Genomic DNA, 22,618 nt, shown 5'->3' on the forward strand with positions numbered 1-22,618 from the left:
GACTTGAAAGTCTCTCATCTAAATTTTCACAAAATTTATTAGACTACCTTATACAACGTGCAAGTGGCTCATTACGATTAAAATTTGTCTTAGGATACGGTAAATGGATCATGTTGCTGATTCGAAGGCCACGATTGGGACAATGACAACATATTAGCTCAGTAAGAAGTGGCATTTGATATGATTCGTGTGTATGTCTCTTATAAAAATTACCGATGAAATTTTTCTTCGCAATTCTATTGTTGGAAATGCTAACAAAAGGTATTTATTACCGGCAAGCTACACGAAGGGAATGAATGACAAATCTGGTGAAACGTTTCTGTAACTTCTCAATTCATAAAGATGAACACATAAAGAATCGATCCCAGATAATGCTGCAATATGCGAGGTTTGATCTAAAAAGAGAAAAATACAAATTCTTCAGCGTAGAAATATCCTGGAACTCCTGCGAATTCCTTACTAAAAAGCTAAGCATAGATCTGGGCTTAGCAGTCATAAAATCTATATAGTTATATAGAAAACGACTGGTGATAGTGCCCAACTTGTAATCGAAATACGTCGCAATTTTTTGTCTATTATCATTACAACAAACTTCTAATCTCGTTAAGTCTTCTTGAAGTTTTATGCAGTCAGTTATATAATCTTTACGATTGTATGTAAATATTCAACTCATCTACAGCGATTAGACAACGCGATCTCGAAAAAACGTCTGGAATATCGTTAACAAAGACTTGGAGCAATGATAGCCCGAGAAGGCTACCTTGAGGTATACCTGAGGTAACTTCGATGACATCCTATTCGATATTGCTTATACGGCGGCTTAGGCTGCCGAATGGGTTGGTGCGGGGCTACGGTTCGGAGTTCAGAGAGAATGTAGGTTCAAATTTCGGCGAAAGATCAAAATGAAGAAAAAGTTTTTTCTAATAGCGGTCGCCGTTCGGTAGGTAATGGCAAGCCTCCGAGTGTATTTCTGCCATGAAAAAGCCCCTCATAAAAAATATCTGCCGTACCGAGTCGGCTTGAAACTGTAGGTTCCTTTATTTGCGATGAACACCAATTGAAATCAGCTTTTTAAGTAGGAAGCTATGGTTGATTCTATCGAACGCTTTCGAAAAGTCGGTGAATATGTAAACGCATTGTTGGCTTGTTTTAAATTGTTTTAAGGAAATTTTCTGGATACATCTAAATTCCTAACAGTAGATCTACCCTTAACAAAGTCGAGCTGATTATCGCCTTATGAATTCTGACATTAAGAAGAGAATCAAATCATGAAGCAGTCTTTCAAAGAGTTAGGTATGCAAGATATCTTGCACATCGAGGTATAATTTTGGATATCCGACTTGCTTATAGACTTATGTGCCGATATGATAAGGGATGTTTTCGAAGAGTGTAAAAATTCCCCAGAAGCCAGTGATTTATTAAAGATAGATCTTAACGGTTGGGCTGACGATATAGCGCAGTTTCTTAATACAGCGTCCGGCACTCGAAGTGCAACCAATAAAAGAGACCATAAATTTAGTTCGGAAAATTTCTTTTATTCAATTCAAAGTAAAAAATGTCTGAAAATGTGCGAAATTAAGACTGAATTTACTTCTGCCCGATACGAGTATGACCACCTTTTGCCTTGACTATGGCCATGAGACGGTCCAGAAACGAATCGCAGGCTGTACGAATGTGACTTTTAGGTCTTTTGGGCCAATCGCGGACAATGACTTTTTTCAGCGCCTGGAGACTGGTGAATCTTTTACTTCAAACCTTGCGCTCCAAAATAGCTCAAAGAGAATAATCCATCGGATTTGCGTCTGCTGAATTTGAGAGCCATTGTGTGGAGGTTATGAAGTTCGGAACATTGTTTTTTAGCCATTCTCGGCTCACTTGAGCTTTGTGAGACGGTGCCAAGTCCTGTTGAAACATCCATGGTCTGCCACAGAAATCTTTGTCTGCTCACGGTTTCAAAGCAACCTTCAGAATACTTACTCGATAATATTTCGCATTTACCTTGACGCCAGGCTCAATGAAAACGATTGGACAGCGCCCATCTGCGGTTACAGCGGCCCAAACAATTACCTGTGGTGGGTGCTGCCCTCTAGTGGCCAATCGTTGACTCAAATTCTCGTATGAACGGTCTGTCAAATATATCCTATCATTTTGGGAGTTTACGTGAGAGATCATTTGCCTTTTGGGTCTTCTGAGGTTTGACTTTGAGATCGTTTTTTAATATGCCGTACCCTGTAAAATAGGAGGGATCTTCTGTTGGGTAGGAGTTGGATATTTTGTCAAGGCCAAAAGGCTCCTTAGTACATTGTTAAATGAATGGAAACCATTAAATGTTCGTGAGCTGTTAAAAGAGGTATTTTATATTTCGGTATTACATAGATTGACAATCACAAACAGAACGAAACACATCTGCAAAAGATTACCTAGTATTGCATTTTATCCGGGATTCTGATGGTTTCATTTCTGCCGTTCATAAATTGGCAAAAAGATTTACTCTTTTCCCTCATACCATTTAGAAATGTAGGTCTGATGTAGAAATTTGTTCGTAACATCCAACTGTTTTTGCAATCGATTGTACGCTTCACAAATTTCTGCATTATTTTTAGATTTGATGATATTTTGGTTTTTTTTTTATTATTAAAAATAACAAGCCTAGCATTGTACCAGACCGTTTTGGGCTGATTTTTTACAGACACTATAAGAACAAACATATGAATTGCCACTTCCAGCCTTTCTACGAAATCGACGTAGACCAGTAACAGTTCGGGTTTGTTTAAGACAGATTCCCAATCTATCGAATTTAAACGAATTATATATTTTTATATAAAGTAATTGAAACTAAAATGTGAACAAATAAATAGCACCAAAATGAGTATTTGAAAAAATTAAATTTGCTTCACCCTACAAACACAATACCTACTTGCTTGCAGAAAAGCCAGCGAATGGGCAGACGCTCCTCAAAAGGCCTCTTGAAACTTAAACAAATCGAAATGATGCAAATTATGTTTAGTTCATTGGTAAAAAATATGCCAACTGGCGCAAAATTATGCGCACAATTTAAGCATAAATGTGTGAAATTTCTAGGCAATCAAAAATGGAATTCTGCACAAACCAGCTTAGGCGTACACATACATACCTACACATACATACATGTACGAGTATATGCAGGGAATATTTCAAATAAATGTTCATGCCTTCAAAAATATATTAAGATGGGAAGGTGGCAGCTGAGAAAATGTTGTGCTAGTGAGGCAGCAATACGGTGGCGCCTTCAAGACGTTATTGTCGTCATTTGCTCATGACACGAATCTCGACGTGGTCCCACTTAGCGCTGCTGGTGCTGTGAGGACTCCGAATATTGAAATTGAAATCAATAATTATTTCCATATCATTAAATTCAAACAAAGTTTACATTTGTTGCAAAATGCCAAAAGGAAGTTCGTGTAAGCACAAAAAAAAGAAGAAAAAATAACAAAAAAAAGGAATAATAACAGAGCAAAAAAAGGGAAAAAATAACAAAATAGAAAGGAAAATTGCAAAAAAAGGAGCGCAAAATAAAAAATAAAATAAATAAAAAAATGAGAAGAAAAAAATTTCTAATAAATGAGGAAGTAACCAGCATTTTGAAAGTGTATAACCGCATGTACAACTAACAAACGAGGCAGCGGTTGCACACACACACACACGCACACACATACTTACACCTAAACTCACGCTCACTGCACTGAAGATGAATGTGAATGGTTACGGACACGGACGTGGCACAGGCACGAGCAAGAGCACGTCGGGTGCCCACAAAGCCCGCCAGCTGTTTTCGGCAGAGTAATTTTTTAGTTTAGCACACACAAAATACGCTTCCATTGCATTTCATTTTATTATATTGTTTTTGTTTTTTTTGGTGTTTTTTTTTTTTTTGGTGTTTTTATGTTGCCCCTCCAATTCTAATTCTCATTTTTGTTTGAGTGGCAAGAAAAGTGATTCGGTCATGTTTTTCCTGGTTCCTTCCTTTCACTACGTTTTCCTGCATTTCCGGCACGCAACAAAATGAGGAAAAAAATACTAAAAAAAAAACATATTACAATTGTAGGACCACCGGAGTGTGCACAGGACATACATACAAACATGGAAGTGTTGCTAAAGTAGCGGGAGTTAGAAGCAAATGCTTTTCGATTACTTTGAGTTGCCTGAATTTGCAAGAAACTTTGAACTTCAGCGGCGGAGGAACGGGAATTTGTCGATTACTGCGTGGCACTAAGGCAGTCGTGGCAAACGCCAGTAAGTCGCAATCCAGTTTATGGATGTTTCATACGCGTCCTGTGCCATTGGCCGTATATCCCGTTGGGCTGCCGTGCCATGTGAACGCCTCGATACTCAAACGGAAATCGAATGTGGCGCGCGCCAATTCGCCTATTCAAGCATATTGGATATTCACACACACATGCGCCGATTACAAACATTGCAATCAGATTAGTGACGTTACTTGGTTGCGTCAAGCTTGCCGTGCTTAACAATAAGTTGTATTGGTTTGTTGTTGTAGTTTTTGTTTTTTTTTTCTTTTTTGTGCGGAATCAGTGGCATTTCCACAATTTACACATAATTGGTAGATTTTTCCATTAGTTAGCGGGTAAACGGAAAATTAAAATAGACACAAAAAACAAGCGGCATAGAAATCGAAAATGTGCACAAAAATATTATGGAATTATGTGAAAATACCAGCGGCAGCGATTTTGCTGCTTATTGATGTGCTTACTTTGTTTGTTGTGCGGATTACGGGGAATATGAAAAAATTTGCCTCTCGGTAATAGAGTGACGCGATTGCCAGTGCGTGGAAGCTTATTTGGTTAGTAAATATTCGATTTCTATTTTTTGTATTCTATGCAATTTTTTTATTTTGCGAAAATCGAAATATGAGTATATGAGGGGGCGAGGTTCTAATTATAATATTTTTTTGAATAATTTGAGCTCCAATCTATTCATATCTGTGCATTTCGTTACATAAATGAGTATATCGAAAAATGTAGAAAAAAATTTTTTATTTCTAGCTCTCATTTCAACTATGAGTTGCCACCTGTTTGTATTTAAAAAATTGGTAAATTAATTATTAAAAAATAGTTATAAGTATTACAGCATGGGTATCAAGCTAATTATTAACGAAAATCGAATACAAAAAAAAATTTTTTTTTTAGCTTTGCCACCTGAATTATTTTGTGAACAATGGAATTTTTCACACATTTCGCTCGAATATTAAGATATAGTAAAAAGTATTAGGTGCGCAACTAAGTTCTCGTTCCTTGTCAATAGATGCCGTCAGCAGCGTGTGCTAGTCGATTCTAATATAACTTCAACGTCATAAACCAAGCTTAGACATATGGTAAACAAACTGCTTCGACACATTGGTGATTTCGTTTTGGTATCAAATACTTTTGGTTTTGTGAAAATGTCTGATTTTGTGCCGAATAATCGGCATTTGCGGGAAGTGTGGATTTTCCCCTTTCATTCGAAAAAAAAAACGGCGGCTGAAGCGCATCGAGAGCTACAAAAAGTTTATAGAGATGCTGCTTTAAGTGAAACAACGTACCGGATTGGTTCCGTCGTTTCAAAGACGGTGATTTTAATGTTGCCGACCGTCCGGGTGAAGGAAGGCCAAAAACCTTCGAAGACGCTGAATTGGAAGCATTGCTCAATGAGGATCCGTGTCAAATCCAAAAAGAGCTTGCTTCAGTATAAGGAGTTACCCGCCAATCCATTTCCAAGCAATTGCATTCTTTCGGAATGATTCAGAAACAGGGGACTTGGGTTCCTTAGAAGTTAAAACCAAAGGATGTTGAACCTCGTTTTTTCTTTGTTTCGCCTGTGAACAACTGCTACAGCGGCAAACAAGGAAGGGATTTCTTCATCGCATCGTGATGAAAAGTGGATTCATTACAGCAATCCAAAGAAAAGAAAGTCATGGGTTATGCCCGGTTATGCTTCTAGGTCGTCTCCTCGGCCGAATACGAAGGTTATGCTATGTATTTGGTGGGACCAAGTTGGTGTTATTTATTATGAACTGTTAAAGTAAAGCGGAACCATCACTGGGGATCGGTATCGACTTCAATTGATGCGATTGAGTCAAGCACTGCGCGAGAAGCGGCCGCAATACGCGGAGAGGCATGAAAAATTGATTATACAGCATGACAACGCTCGGCCTCACATTGCGAAACCCTTTAAAACCTACCTGGAAATAATGAAATGGGAAATCCTACCCCACCCGCCATATTCTCCAGATATTGCGCCCTCCTATTATCACCTGTTCCGATGGATGGCACATGGTCGAGCTTACCAGCAATTCTATTCATATGAAGACATCAAAAAATGGCTTGATCCGTGGATAGCCACAAAAGATAGACAGTTTTACCGCGACGGTATACGAGATCTACCAGAAAGATGAGAAAAAGTAGTGGCGAGCGATGGGCAATACTTTCAATGATTCACTTGTAAGCATTTTTTTGAATAAAGTTGTATTTTTATCAAAAAACAGCGGGAACTTAGTTGCGCACCTAATAGTAAATTAAACAAACTTTTACTGCGTGTGATTGTACTCATAAAGGGTATTCAATTTAGAGGTTTCGGATTTAAATTGAAATAAAACAACGAAAATTCAAACTGATTGGGCAATCTTTATTCTTTTTTTGTAGAACCATTCATGACATGTATTTTTTTAAGATAATCCCTTTCAAATGACGCTGGCAACTGCGCCACTATTCGGCCATCCATAAACACCAATTTTGAATGATTCACGACTCGCCGGAGGACTTCGGTCGGTATCTCGTGAATAACTTTGGTATAGTAATTTTGGCTTCCAATGCCTCAGCATAAGTTAATTTATCCACAAAGCATTCAAATTATACACCTTATATACCTCCTCCTAAATAAAAGTCCAAAGCTGTGATACCACACGATTTTGGCGGCCAATTCACAGACTCAAGACAAGAGACAAATTGCTCACCAAAACTACGAAGCAGTAAATCCACAGATTCATGGGCTGTGTGGCAAGTAGCGCCGTACGCCGTCTTGTTGAAACCAGATATTGTGGAGATCACCGGCTTCACTTTTCGGTATCAAAAAGTCGTTTATCATTGGGTGATAGCGTTCGCCATTCACTGCCACATTGAAACCGGCTTCGTTTTTAAAGAAATATAGGCCGATTATTCCGTCAGCTCATACGCCACACCAAACGATTGTTTTCAATGGGTGCAATGGTTGTTCTTGGATGACTTCGGGTTGCTCTTTAGCTCAAATATGGCAATTTTGCTTATTGACGTAAGCTGAATGGGCCGTTAAGCCGAAAATGGGCCTCATCCCTGGACAAAATTCGAATCCCAAAATGTGGCTCTTCTGCGCGCTTTTCAAAAGCCCAACGACTGAAATTAAGGCGTTTTCGAAGATCAGCCAGCTTCAAGTCTTGGACTAATACTATACTTTATACGTTTAATACCAAGATATTTTCGTAAAATCGCCCAAGTACTGCCAAAGGTAGACCAAATTGTTGAGATCGGCGCCGAATCGATTCTCCCGGCTCTTCGGCAAATCTCTCATTTACAACCGCAATATTCTCCTCACTTCGGGCTGTATGTTTTCTTATGGGTCGAGTGTCATCCAATAATGTAAAAGTTTTCTCCATTTTGCCAATGGTTTGCCGAATAGTACGGTCGGTAAGACAGTTGGCCTGAGCGCGCGATGGACAATTTTTAGAGAATCCAAGTTTTGCGAGGATTGAGGAGATAAAAGCCGAATCGCTGAGAGAGCTCAAAGACATACCAAGAAGTGTATATCAGAACTGCTTCGAGGATTGGAAAAAACGCTAGTACAATGCTGCATTATATCTGAGGGGACTACTTTGAAGGAGATGAAATTGAAATCGATGACTAAATAAATGTTTTTTGAGAAAAATTAAAAATCACCCTATTTTTTAACACATCTCGTATTTCCACAAAAATGCACGTAAGCACATAAGAGTCTGGCCTGACCCGGGTGCCCAACCGAAGGTTTTACAAAAGGTGTCCAACGGAGGGTTAAAGCAACAAATCGGTAGGGGTTGATTTCCACAATAGTGCTAATAACAATAAACTCAACGACTGCCTCCTTGAGTCCAACCGGCAGGTGAATCAAAGCCAGCCTATTTTTGTTTTGATGACACATCAAGAAATGCAAGCATTTTTCAAGCGTCAAATTCTTAAATTCTTCAGCTGCAAAATAATAAGCAATCATTTATTGATAGACGTTATTGAAATTTAAAAAATTTTTAAGGACGAAAGGCAGTTCATTCCGTCAATATCGAAATGGTAATATTTTCTTTCATAAACAGAACAATCGTTACTCGCCTGGCAGTGGTAAATAGCTTAACAGAATAAATCATTACAATGCCTATATATAGAATAATATCAAATAAACGCTCACCCTACTTGAAGTGTTTCAAAAATATCTATGATTATACAAAGTGGCACAAAATTAGAAATTTAGATTTACAATTTTTGCAAATGGCGTCGTACATCAATCCGATTTAACACTTGTGAACTCAACAGCTGAAGCATACGAATAGACATGCAGTGGAGCGCGTAAAGGTCAAAATAAAAATTTCCATCACACAAAATAATTTTTCCTACTTACATAGTTAAAAAGTTTATTTTATTTATTTATTGAAAAGAGTAATAATTATAAATAAATATTCCACTTAAAAGGTAAGAAAAAAAGGAACAAGCACTGGCTGTTAAGGCCTTCGGCTTTTGTTTTAAATGTTTAGTAATATAGATAAAAAAGAAGAAAGGAAATAATTATATTATACTAAGTTTACTAGATGCTAGCTGCAAGATTATAATATATTAGGTATATTACTGTGGGCAAAGAGTTAGGTGAATTTATTTGTGAAACTTCGCGGGATTAAAATTTCGCTGTAGTTATTTTTTTCATCAGTTGGCAGCACGGTGAATAACATCTGGGCCAACTTTCATGTGAATGTCATTATCAGTAATATATTTACACTTGTGTTTACCAAACGACCAAGAGTGCATTTTTCGATTTTTACAATGTCTGATTTGATTGAGCAGAGAAGTGCCATTAAATTTTGTTTGCGGAATGAAATTTTGGCTGCGGAAACGTTTAGCATGCAGAAGGCATTTGGTGATTCGACAATGTCGCAGAAAAATGTTTATAAGTGGTACAAAGACTTCAAGGAGGGTCGAGAACGTGTTGATGACTTGGAGCGCTCCGAACGACCATCGACGTCAACAGATGACCAACTCGTGAATAAAGTGAAGGAGTTAGTGCTCAAAAATCGTCGGTTGACTGTTAAAGACCTTACTGATATGATCGGAATATCAGAAGGATCTGTGAAAGCCATTTTGAAAGACCATTTGGGCCTACGAAGAGTCAAATCTCGTTTGGTAGCGAAAACTGTCAATTTCTTGCGAAAAAAGTCGTCGCGTTGATGTGTGTGATACAATGCTTTCAGACTATCAGGACGAGCTCAAATGCATCATTACGGGAGATGAGACTTGGATTTATGCTTACGACCCTGAAACAACCGACCAATCAAGCGAATATCGTGCTAAAGGCGAGGCCAGACCGAAAAGAGCAAGTCAAAGTCGTTCAAAAATAAAGGTCATGTTGACAGTTTTTTTTCGATTTTCGGGTGTGGTGCACTATGAATTCCTTCCACCTGGCCAAACTGTTAAAAAGGAATATTACTTCAGCGTTATGCGTCGTTTACGTGAAGCAATTCGTCTAAAAAGACCAGAATTATGTGCCAACAACTCTTGGTTTTTGCATCACGATAATGCTCCGTCTCACACTGCACTCGTTCTTCGTGACCATTTCGCCAAAAATTCCACCCATATCTTTCGCAACCACCGTATTCGCCTGATTTGCTCCGTCTGAGTTCTGGCTATTCCCAAAACTCAAGAGACCACTCCGGGGAACGCGTTTCGAGTCGATTGAGGAGATAAAAGCTGAATCGAAGAAGGTGCTGATGGGGATGGAAAAATCGTTGGTATAAGTGCATTTCATCGAGAGGGGATTATTTTGAAGGCTGTGAAATTGGTTTACAAGAATAAATAAAGATTTTTTATTTTACAATCAAAATCACCTTACTTTTTGCCCACAGTAGTACCTATGCTGGAGAAAAGATGAAAATACGTAGAACAATCGAGGGAATGTGGAAGTAACCACTACTATACCTACCAGATAACTTAGAAGCCTGTGAAGTTAAATTTTTAATTTACAGTAAGAAACGAATTGGTTTATGATACTAATATTACAGTCCGTTGTCTGCTTCAGAAGTTCAGATGGTTTGATATTTTTAAACACCAATGATCTAATATTTTGGATTCCTAAACATATATCCATGAAGTGAGACACGGTGAACTCGTTGAATCCACAAAACGGGCACGGGGGTTTCGGCAAACCATTTAGCAAATACGAGTGGCTTGAAATTGTCTGGCAAATTCTCAGATGAACAACGCTCTTAAGAAATATTTCAACATGATGATTTTGACGGGTACTAGTTCCATTTGTTCAGGGAACTTTCATAATTGGTACGCCTTACCAGTTTTTTTTATATCTTCTGGAAGAGTGTATTCGAACATGTACAATGGCTCTTTGGTTCCCTCCTTAGCTCTACTATCGGCCTGTTTGTAACCTTTGATGCCACTGTGATCCGGAATCCACATAAGTTTGATTGAACCTTTGTTTTGTGTGAGCATGTTGCGCATTTTTGTGATTACTGGAGAGTTATTAGCTGGGTTCAGAATAGCCTCGATTGTTGATTTGCTGTCATTTGCATATATTGATGTTTTTTTGGGACGCAAAGTTAAAAAGTTATTTAAATCAAAGTTGGGTGATTAATTTTGCGCCATCTTGTACGCACTTATGTATGTATGTGTATTTGCATTTAAATAACCAATAATGGACACCGGGGTTTCGATTGCGAGTGTAAATAAGGGAGCAGAACACAGGTGCAGAGCATATATTTAGAACAAGCTACACAATGAGGCCCAAGGCAGGAGAAGATGGAATATCTAAAGAAGAGAGCATTGAAGTGAACGAAAGCTCGGAGCATAGCCTGCGTTACCGGCAAATTTTTAATTAATATATAGCTAAGCAGCCGAAATGGGAAAAATTGGGAACCAAGTAGCAACACATACAAACAAACAAACATGCATATACCCATATATATCAATAGTATAGAATTATTGAACCATTTTGCTGTTTTTTCTATCACACTTTTTGAATACGTAAATAAATTTTTACCTACGTAGAGTTACGGCTTTGTTTGGCAGCTAAAAGTTGCAGAAGAAAAAAAATACAAAAATATAATTGAAATAAAAACGCGAGCGCAAAAAAGTCCGAAAAAAGAAAACGAAAGGTCTGATTAAGAAACGGCGGCGAACGAAAAAGCGAGTGGAAGATTTTTTGGCACGTTTAAGTAGCATTTAACAGCTATGAAAACAATAAAAAAGCAGCACAACCCAGTAAAGATTTTCATTTGAGTTCAATATGGCCTTAGGTTGAAACTGTAGTGCTTCTCAAATTGCCAACGATGATCTGTTGTAGATATGACGGCGCAGGCTTTCTTGCACTTCAGAACTTTCTTTCCACGATGTAGCTCTTCAATAGTGGGTAGCAGAGATTGGCAAACTGTTTTTCAGCTAGTAAAGCAGACCTGTATAACAAACTTTATTTAAGACTCTTGCTATGTTAAGATGTACAGTTACCCATACTTCTTGTTTCTTATAGTCACACATATATATGTCGTTCTGTAGATTTGTTCTATCGTCGAATAGTTACGTTTCAATCCGAACTAGCGCTGAGGTGTTGAATTTATGTATCTGCGTCAGTATGAGCTCAATCAGTTAATCGGTCGAAATTAAGCTGGTCACGAATTCGTGAAGTCGTCGGCAGCAGGCTGGTTGGTCCATATGATCTTACTAGCGTAGCATCTGTGCTTGGTTTAGGGATGTCACTGGAAATGGTTTAAGGATAATAACAGCATTGACGATGCAACGTAGGGGAGCGCTTCCTTGTCAAATTTTACTTATACAAGGTGGCGCAAAAGTAACCTTGCGATGTTTTTTGGCTGTAATTTAAATTTCTTGTGGATTATTTTTGTTTGGTCTTTTAATTTTTTTTACATCAAGTCGAGAATATGATGTCATGTAAATGGCCGCCGCCACAGTTGATTCCTATTTGAGCCCTTTTTATGGCATTTTCCATCACTTTGGCCAAAACTTCCGGCGATAGGTCCTCACATTCTTGATGGATATTGTCTTTAAGAGCTGCAAGAGTCTGAGGCTTGTTGACATAAACCCGCGACTTCAAAAAGCCCCATAAAAAGAAGTCTGGAGCGGTCAAATCAGGCGATCTTGCTGGCCTGTGCAAATCGCCAAAACGGGAGATTAGGCGCCCGGGAAATGCATCCTTCAGCATATCGGTTGTGGCACATCCTGTTGGAACCACATGTTTTCCAATCCCAATTCATCAAGTTGCGGCAAAAAGAACTCGTTGATCATTGCTCTGTAGCGCTCACCATTCACAGTAACCGTTTGGCGAAGAAAAAACGTTCGATGACTTCTCCAGCGAAAACAGCACACCATACAGTGACTTTGAGCGGGTGTAATGGCTCTTCGTGGGCTACACGCGGATTTTCAGTGCCCCAGAAACGTAAATTTTGCTTATTTACGTACCCGCTAAGATGGAAATGGGCCTCATCACTCATGATTATTTTTGATGAAAAATCATCTTCCTCTTGGTGGTGATTAAGGATGGCTTGAGCGTATGTTAGACGCGATTGGCGGTCAGCAGCTAACAGCTGATGCACCGTCTGGACTTTGTACGGAAACATCTTCAAATCTTGTACCAAAATTCGCTGTAAAGACCTTCGACTGATACCCATTTGCGTGGCACGTCGTCTGGTCGATGTCGGCGGCGCTTCCATGACATCCTCGGCTACAGCAGCAATATTCTCTGCAGAACGGCTACTCCGGGGTCTGCCACGCCTGGCAGCATCTCGTGTTGTGCCAGTCTCTTCGAGGTGAGCGGCTAAATGTCGCAGTGTTTCACCAGTAGGCGTTGGACGGCGAGGAAATCTGCGACGAAATTCACGTTGTGCCAAAGTCACCGACCGATTGTTGGTCAAATAAATAGTCAGCAATATTCCGCGTTCTGGAGCAGTGTAGCGTAACATTGTTTATTAATTACTACACAAATGTCAAAACAGAACTGACATTAGGGGCCAATCGCAAAATTTATAGCATTTTCTGATAGGGTGATTACTTTAGCACCACCTGTTACAAGTAAATATTTTGTATTTGAAATATCTTTGATTTTAAATTTTAAAAAGATACAATATATTAACAAAAAAAAACACATTTATAAAAAAATTTTTGGAAACAATAATTTTTGTGACTTTGTTGGGCGCATTTATTAAAGTCCGACGGCTTCCAAAAAATTAAAAAAAATTAATTTGTTTGCTAATAAAAAAATTATTTAAAAATAAAATAAATGTTGGTAAAAATCTTCTCTAAAGTGAAATATCTTCGGTGTTTATAAACACTTTTCCAAGCTAATTTTTTATTTCGTTTAGCATAAAAAATATTGTTGAGAAAAAAATTAAATTTTAAGAAAGCGATTTTCTAAACTGAAACATAGTCGATTTTTTATTTCTTCTGGTACAAAATATACACTTAAGAAAACTGTTATTCGGGACTTTTTTTGCTTTTGTATAAATTTCAAAATTTTAAAATTTTTTTATTTAAGAAAAACAATTTTTTTTTGTTAAAATTTTTTTGGGAAAAACATAAAATAGCATAAAAGCATTTAAAATAATTATTTGTTAAAAAAATTAAATTTTTTGAAAGAAACAAAATTTTTGTGACCTTATTAGGTTTGGCATGGTTTTCTAGACCTTTCTAAGCATTGATTTTTCCGAGGTTTAAAAACCGGGAAGGCCACTCAATTTTCAATATATTTGCTCGTAAAGAAATTAAATTTAAGTAGTGTTATTTTTTATTAAGGGGTCAGGGGTAATAACAGGTCCGAAAAAATGATGATTTTGAATATTTTTTTTTTTTGCTAGTCAATTTGAAGTTTCGACTTGACTTTAGCAAATTTGCTGTTTGTTAAAGCCCAATTTTTTAGAAGCCTCTCGCGGTGATCGTCACAAGTACTTGAAGATTCATATGAAATCAATCGGATAAGAGAAACTAGTTTTATTAATACATAATTTTGTGTCTAATCGAAGCTTTTTTTAAAGTTAACAATATGGCGGCCTCAGAAAATATTTTTCAGATTTTCGAGAAATAAACCGACAATTAATTAAAAAAAAAATCGAAATTTTTGAAAAGAAAATCCTTCAATCAGGCACGAGTTTTTTATGTTTTTCAAAAGCAGTATACATTTTATTGAAATCTACTAAGCGATTTTTAAGTTACAGTGATCACCAATTCAAAAAACATAGTTTTGGGGAAAACACATTTAAATTTTTGCTATGGATTCCAGATCGCCTGAGCCCCCTTTTTTAATTCTTGAATAACTCGAAAAATATTTGTCGGATTCATTTCAAATTTTCACAAACTATATTTAAGATATTATACTTTAAGAAAATGCAAACAAAATCAAATTTGTTTTAAATTATGACTACCTCTACCCCCTTAAAAAACTTTTCTATAAAAATAAACATCATTCAAAAATTAAGTGTTGGTAAACAACTTTTCTAAAGTGAAATATCTTCAGTCCCTCAGCTACGGTTATGGTTATGGCGTTATGGTACGACACTTATCGATTACTGTGATGCCGACATGTTTGATGAGAATAGCTAAGTGCGGTTTGATGGCTAAGGCATTGATTGCAGCTTAAGTTTCATTTTTTTTAACTTAGAAAAAAAGGTAAGGTTACGCAATTTTGAATATATTTGCTCTTCAGACACTGAATTTCAAGCAATTTTATTTGTTTGGTTTTACAAATTTAAATAGTCTTTCTAGAAAGGTACATGTTATTTAAATCGGCTTAGAAGTCCCAGTGTTAAAATAAAGAACAAAATTTAATTTAGATGAAAATGTTTACTATTTTCAGGCGCTCGCTTTTTATATTTATATTTTAAAGATATATAAAATAATATAAATATGATGTATGATTTATGAAATATAAAATAATCCGCCAGTCAAAAGTAGAACAAAATAATCGCTTGCTAAAATTTCGCAAACTTAAGAATATTATAAAAAGTACAATAGATAAATCGAAGGCTTTGTAAAGGGTGGTTAAGTTTCAAGGGCCCGTGTTGATTTTGAACAAAATACAACTTTTTAAGAGTGACAAAAATGCATTGTTTTATGAAACGTAACAAACAATGAACTGAATATTGTTGACAGATGACAGACGAAAAAAATAAGACATTTGAGAAGGTCTAAAAATACTGCTAGCGACATCTATGGACTAATAGCTGAAAGTCTCATTTCATAGGTATCTGCCCCCTTAAGAACTTCTTTCTCAGAATATATATCAAAAATATCAGAATTTCTAGTTAAATCAGGATTGAAAAAATTGATTTGATGGTTTCTCCTCTAACATACTTACTATATTTTTACCACAGTGTTAATTAATTAAGTTTCCTAATCTCACTTTTACATGTAAGACCTCTAAGCTAACTATCTGTTACTTTTATGACACATCAGCGAGCCGGAGGTCCTGGCAGCCAGTGCTACTTTTTTTACGAGTAAGAATAATTGCATTATTATTTCACGTCCCAAATAAATAAATAAATAATATTTTCTCTTATGGCGCCCAGTAATTACTTTGCTTTTTCTGTTAGTTTGCCAATTTTTTTGTACTGAAGTCTTTTAAGTTTGCATACATTTTTTTCGCTCATTGGGATCTATGTGTGTGTATTTGTGTGCGTGCATGACTGTTGGAAAGTTGGCAAAATTTTGAAGTGTTGCAAACAATGAAAAAGTGCCTAAATTTATTAAAATTAATTTTACCTTCTGTTCAGCTTTTCAACTGCTTTTGTTCACTACTATTGGGCTGCTCAAGGGTTTGGTTGGCTTTGTGGCAGACTGCAGACTTCACTGATGCATTCAAGACATTTGCTGTTTTTTGCTTCGTGTTTTTTTTTTTTTTGTGTTTTGTTTAAAAAATTTGTTTACACCTGCCTACTTTTGTGTGAACTTTTTCAGCTAACACAACAATAATATAGATTTTTTGTAGCATTCAACATATTTTCCGTCTTCATTCGCTTGCCTTCGCTTAGATTTTATGTTATTTAGGTGTTTACTTGTTTGTTTCTATTAATATCAGAAATTACGTAGCATATTTGTGCTTCATGGCATTAATAAACAGCGAAAATGGTACGTAATACACAAACACAGGCACACACACACATGCATACATATCGCCTTGAGGCAATTCGAATTTGCGCCAAAGAAGGGGCGCGCGCGTTGAAGTAATGTCATCACCAAAAGCGGCAGTTGTTGTTCGGTCTTCGCAGCTGCTGCTGCTGCTGCTGTTGCCGTTGCCACATCCGACGCACGTTTTATGTTTCAGCAGAGTTTCAACTCAATAGGATTTCACTCTGCTCCGTTTGCCTCGACGTCGTCACACTCTCTAAGAGTGTTGGAGTGAGTGTCGCGTCGCTTTTTTTTTTGAGTTTCGTAATTTAAATTTTTGAATTATTTGTTGACTTCAAGAAAGGCAAAACAAAAACGAAATCACAAGCGAATTGAGCAAATGCAACAAAGTTAACAATGGCAGTGCTTCAACTAAAACAATACGAACCAGCTGAGCTCATACAAGCAGCCAAATGTGTTTCACACACACACATTCACATGCACACACTCGCACGCGCATTCACAAAGCATGTAGGCACATACGCACTTAACGGTACATTGCTCTGCACTTTGTGTACTGGCTTCCGTTTGTGAGCATATAGATGTGTGTGTATGTGTGTGTGCTCATATATGATGCGCCTCTTGAATTTATTTATTTATAACTGCATAATTCTAGGCGCGCACTCATGCTTGTTTCCCTTCTAACCGACATGGATTTAGTAAATTGTTGCCTATATTTCTTCTTCCTCTTCGCCTATAACTTTTTGTCCCTTTTGTTGCTTTATTGTTATTGTTTGTAATTCATTAATTTGTATGTCGCCGCCTTTGCCATCGAATTATGCATTCAAAATGCGCGCGCGACAAACGCAGACGCATATTTTAACGGAGCAACGGAGCATCCTGCTTGGCATGCATATGTGTGAGTGCGTGCGTGCATGGGTTTTGTGAATTTCAATGGGAGTGTCTAAGTTTAATATTCCAGCAAGCGTTTGATTCTGTTGCAAAGGTTCAACGAGCACTTTGAAGATATTCGAAATTTTCATCTGTTTTAATTAATGCAATAAATGTTTGAAATTTGCCTGAATATGCTCACATAGGCATGCATAATACGTTTAGCTTCAATCTGTTTTGCTGAGAAATTGTGTTTAAACTATTTGAATAAAATTTAATTGTTCAGCCGCAATGAGATGAATGCTGCTTAATTACGCTCTACACACAGAGGTGGTCACAATAATAGCACAGCGGAATTTTGCATAGTTTGGACTATTTCCTTTTTTTTCTTCATTTATTTTATGAAACTGCAAATATTTTTTTGAAGGCGTAGATAAATCTAAATAGCTAGGCGTCCTGGTAACAAGCGACAACAGCACAATGGAATGTATTCAAGAGCGTCTACGCGCAGCAAACAAAGCCTGTTGTGCTCACAGGAATCTATTTAAGTCAATTCAACCAAAGGATGCCCCTAAGGATGCGTTTCATCACCGCCTCTTTGGCTATTGATAATTGACGAGCTCCTACAGACTCTCGATGATCTTGGATACGAAGTTCAGAGCTTTGCTAATCATCATGAATAGGGACAAATTTATCTCTACTCTAATTGATCACATGCAACTAGCTCTCGACATTACGCAAAACTGGTGTCGGCAGAAAGGACTTTCATTAAATCTGAACAAAAAATGTGGGGCATCCACCACCCGAAGAAGAAAATTAAATCTAAGGACCCTTAAACTAGGGGACACCAACTTACCTCTATCTGCGGACTTGAAATATCTGGGAGTAATTCTTTATAAAACCTTGACCTGGAAAAATCACTTATCATACATCACAAATAAAGCCTTGAGGGCAAAATAGCCAAAGGCTTTACGGTAAAACAAGAGGTCTGCGACCAAAGATGATGGCATGGTCTTGTAAGACAATAATAGTGCTAATGATCATCTATACCTCTTTGGTATGGTGGCCAAAAGTACACCAAACTAAGACTCAGATAATACTTAGTTAGGTATACAGAATGACCTACCTGGCCGCAACGGGAGTAATGCGAACCTGACTCACAGTGGCTTTAGGAATGGTCACTGGACTCATTCCACTCTATCTTGCAGCCAAAGGGTAGGCAGTCAGTGCAGCTCCAAGGCTTCCTAATCTATTCGATCTCAGCAAAGGTAGTCTTAAAGGAGATGTAAGAATTTTGCGTTCAATCCTGAACTCTCCGTGCTTTAAAGTTCACAACAAAATGGAAGGGAAACTCGAATTCTCCAAGAAATTCAAAGTTGTCATTAGTGACCGCTCAGCGTGGAGAAGCAATGAAATATCCTTAAAACATAGCGCACAGGGGTGGTTTACTGATGGATCCAAAATGGAAGACTGTAATGCCGGGGCATTTCAAAAAAGCAATTGCAGTAGGAAAACCACTTCCATTTTCTAGGCGGAGGTCCACACCTTAGAGCAGTGTGCCAGAAAATGTCTTTGGAGAGGCTCGCACGGTGCCAATATTAATATTCTCTCTGACAGTCAAGCAGCTCTAAAATTGCTGGATAGTTTCTCATTCCAATGAAGGTTGGTCTGGGAATGTTTTAAAATCCTCAACACCTTAGCATGAAGAAACTTTGTTACCTTGATGTGGGTTCCGGGTCATGAGGGGCACGAAGGGCACGAAGGGAATGAAATTGCGGACACTTTAGCGAAAAAGGGGGCAAACACTCCCTTTATAGGTCCTTAACATTTCTGCGGGGTAAGCCACAGCTTCAAAAGTGTCTTTCTATGTGGGCAGGAACTACGAGAACTAATCGATTACTGGGGATCCCAATCTGGCATGCGGCAATCGAAAAGACTCATAGACCCAGAACGGATAAAGGCAGAAGCAAACCTTAACCTAAGCAGAAAGGACATAAAACTTTACACCGAACTACACATGAAAAAGATAGGTGCGATAGAGAACGAATCCTTCAAAGAGGCACAAGGAACAGCAGAACACGTTCTATGCGGCTGCCCAGCAGTGGCATGACGCAGACTAAATTACCTAGGAAATGGGGCTTTAGATCCAAACATCCTGGTAGAAATCAAGCCTACAGCAGTTATAGGATTTATTAACAGCCTAAAACTGTTCGAGTAGGCTACACGGCTGTACAATAGATCTATTCAGGTCGCAGTGCACAAACAGCCAATCAGTAATAACAAAGCCAAAAACTTTATCTAACGCAAGTAAGATACAGTTGTACAGAACAATAGTCAGGCCAATAGCAGCCTATGGCTCCGAAATCTGGTGCATGAGAAGTTTAGTAGAAGTTACTAAAAGTTTTCGAAAGGAAAATACTGCGCAAAATCTTAGGCCCGAAGCAAAATGAAAGAGCCGAGTAATAAACGAAGCAGATATGGTCAAGTGCATTAAATCGCAGAAGATAAGATGGCTGGGATACGTCACAATAATGGAAAGCACATGCGTCCAAAAAACCATTACGAACTATACGCTAGAGGAGAGAAAAGGAGAGGATCGTGCCAAATATGGCTAGACTGCGTTGAAGTTGATCTGAAAACAATTGGAGTGAGAAACAGGCGGTCGCTAGCAAATGATAGAGAAGCCTGGAAGAACTCTACTATTCTATGCAACCTACACAGGGTTGTAGCGCCGAATGAAGATGATGATGATGACAAGTTGTACTACAACAAGAGCTACTTATATCTAACTCAAGGAATGCTCCCAAGCTGTTCTAAATGAAGAAAATGAGAAGCTCAAAAACAATGCGAGTTTTTACCCATTTAACCTAAATTAACTTGCCCAAATTGTATTTAAGTATAGTAGAAATGAATGAGCTGTAAAACTGCACACCCAGAGTTTTTCAAAAAATTTTATGAAAATAAAATTGCCAGGAATTTTATCTTGTGCAAAGTGAAACCTTGATATTCTGCAATTTTTTTTTGTAGTATGAAGGCTGCTGTTCACAATCCCGGTCAAGTAATGAAAAATTAACATTGCTGGTTTAGAGATATTCGAGTGTCTCCTCGCTTTTCTCTCTTTGATACTGAGGCTGTAGTGACTAACCCACTCGATCTCCCAGTATCTAGGGCTGGGACCCCATGGCTGGTAATTGGTTCATTTAAGATGATGTCATAGAGTGACAATTCTTCCATCGAGATCCCAGCGAGGTGCTTTTTGCCCAGCTTCTTTTCACAGCCCTTTTTGCTATTATTATTGTTATTGATTTTAATTGCATTCATCGTATTTTAACGACTGCCTGCTCGACGAGGCAAGCTCAGTGGTCTTTTATTTTTTGCCGATCTCAATCGGTACGTCACGCCAGCGCCTCTTCTTGCGGTAAAGGCATCCTTACTCTTCGTATACATTTTTCTTCCTTCCTCTAAATTAGGGAACGTTTTGAAAACGAAGAAAACCTGGATGAGTACTTAGAGTGGGTGGGATAAAACATTTGGAGACAGAGCGTAGCAAATATCTTTACGGATAACTCGAAGTTGGACGGAAGGGTTGACGAGGGAGAATTCTATGATGAGCTCCCTTTCAAGCTCAAATTTAGGCTACCGGAGCACTGTAGTGTTTTCCAAGCTGAAGAAGCCGCAATTAAAGAAGCAGTGGATTGGTTGCTTACCTCTGCAATTACTATAAGGGAGGTATATATCTACTCCGACACTTAGGCAGCAATTAGTACTTTAGACACGTTGCTTGGTCGTTCGACATCAGTCGAAGAATGCCTGACTTCTCTTTTGAATCCGAATATATCCAGGCTCATTTGGGATCACGGCCACAGTAGCATAGCGGGAGGCTGCTGGGCTGATGAGTTGGCTAGACGAGGGAATCTCAAAATAGTTTTACCGCAAAATGAGAGAAATGAGGTTTCCTTCAGAACATGTGGTCTGCTCCTGGAAATTTGAACCTCGCGTGGACTCAGTGAGCGCTGGGCGAATTCACGAGATCCTTCTGGAAACGTGTAGATCGGCGGCGTTCAAGCAAACTTCGAAAGCTAACAAAGCCACAGCTCTCAAATTCGGTGGGGGTTCTTACCGCGCATTATCAGTTGGGTGTCCATGTGAGGCGATTTGTGATTGGACCAAGTCCTTTCTGTAGAAGCTGTTTGTAAGACGAAGTGAAATCATCTCAGCACCGCTTCCTCAGCGGACCAGCTCTCTTCGGGGTAAGATTCATATTTCTTGGCACTTAATTTTGAACTGGTTTAAATATCAAGCACCTAGTGAATTTCATCAGCAGATTGAAGTGATTAACGTAATTAGTCACCGTTTGGTCACCATCCTCCTTCTTTCTTTTCCCCTCTATTCGGATTTTGTATTGTTTTATTGTTTTTTCCTCTCTTTGTGGCATCACAACGGATGAATTTGATTCTTTAACCAAGTGCGCCATCGTTAGAGAAGACAAAAGAAATTTTATGTACGCCATTTAGTATGTTGAACCGAGCTCCTTCTCCTATTTATGATGTGTCTCTTGATGTTGTTCCAGAAATGGAGAGGCCTACAGGTTTAAGTCGACTCTGAATGGCAGATAGTGCTTTATGAGAAGCTTTTTCAGGACAGAAATACACTCGGAGGTTTGTCATTTTCTGTTCAGGGGCGATGGCTATTGGAAATTTGCATGGTAGTAGCTCTCTGGGCTGCCGTATGTGAAAGAAATTACCATAATTATTTATTTTTAACTACTTACAATGTGGCAGCGCTGTTATTGAAATTCATGAAAAACTTAGCAAATTATTGCTGTGCCAATATTATCACCGCCTCTGCATGTGGTAGGTATATACGTATATAAATGTGATGTTCATAAAATTGTAGAATATGATGAAGGATGTAATATTATTTACTTAACCAGTTTGTCTTTAATTACATTGGTTATGTGAGTGACTTAAATGCCGCTTTTATGTAGTTTGTGTTGCGCTATTTGATGCATGCAAAGCTCTGCTATATTAATAAAATACCCCCAGCTATTAGAGATTTCGCATTCCGCCGCATGAAAATCATTCACTGCATTTAATTGCAGTGCTAAATTAGTTAAACGTTTACCCTTCTACATTAGGGATACCAGTCAAGACACTTAGCAGGCAGGAACGACTAGCCCATCTGCTCAATGTAATCTCATAAGTAAGAACGGATTGTGTGTTCTTTGAAAAGGCCTGAGTGGCAACAAAGCTCCTTCTCAGACGGAGAAAAAGTAAGCTACGAGCTCTTATTGAGCTTGTTATGAAACACGATCCATGGGGATGACATTTGGTCGCCTTAGGCTTCATCGATGATCCACTTTACATATCTTATTT

The sequence above is a fragment of the Anastrepha obliqua genome, chromosome 4 (assembly GCF_027943255.1).
Source record: "Anastrepha obliqua isolate idAnaObli1 chromosome 4, idAnaObli1_1.0, whole genome shotgun sequence".
Classification (NCBI taxonomy): Eukaryota; Metazoa; Arthropoda; class Insecta; order Diptera; family Tephritidae; genus Anastrepha; species Anastrepha obliqua.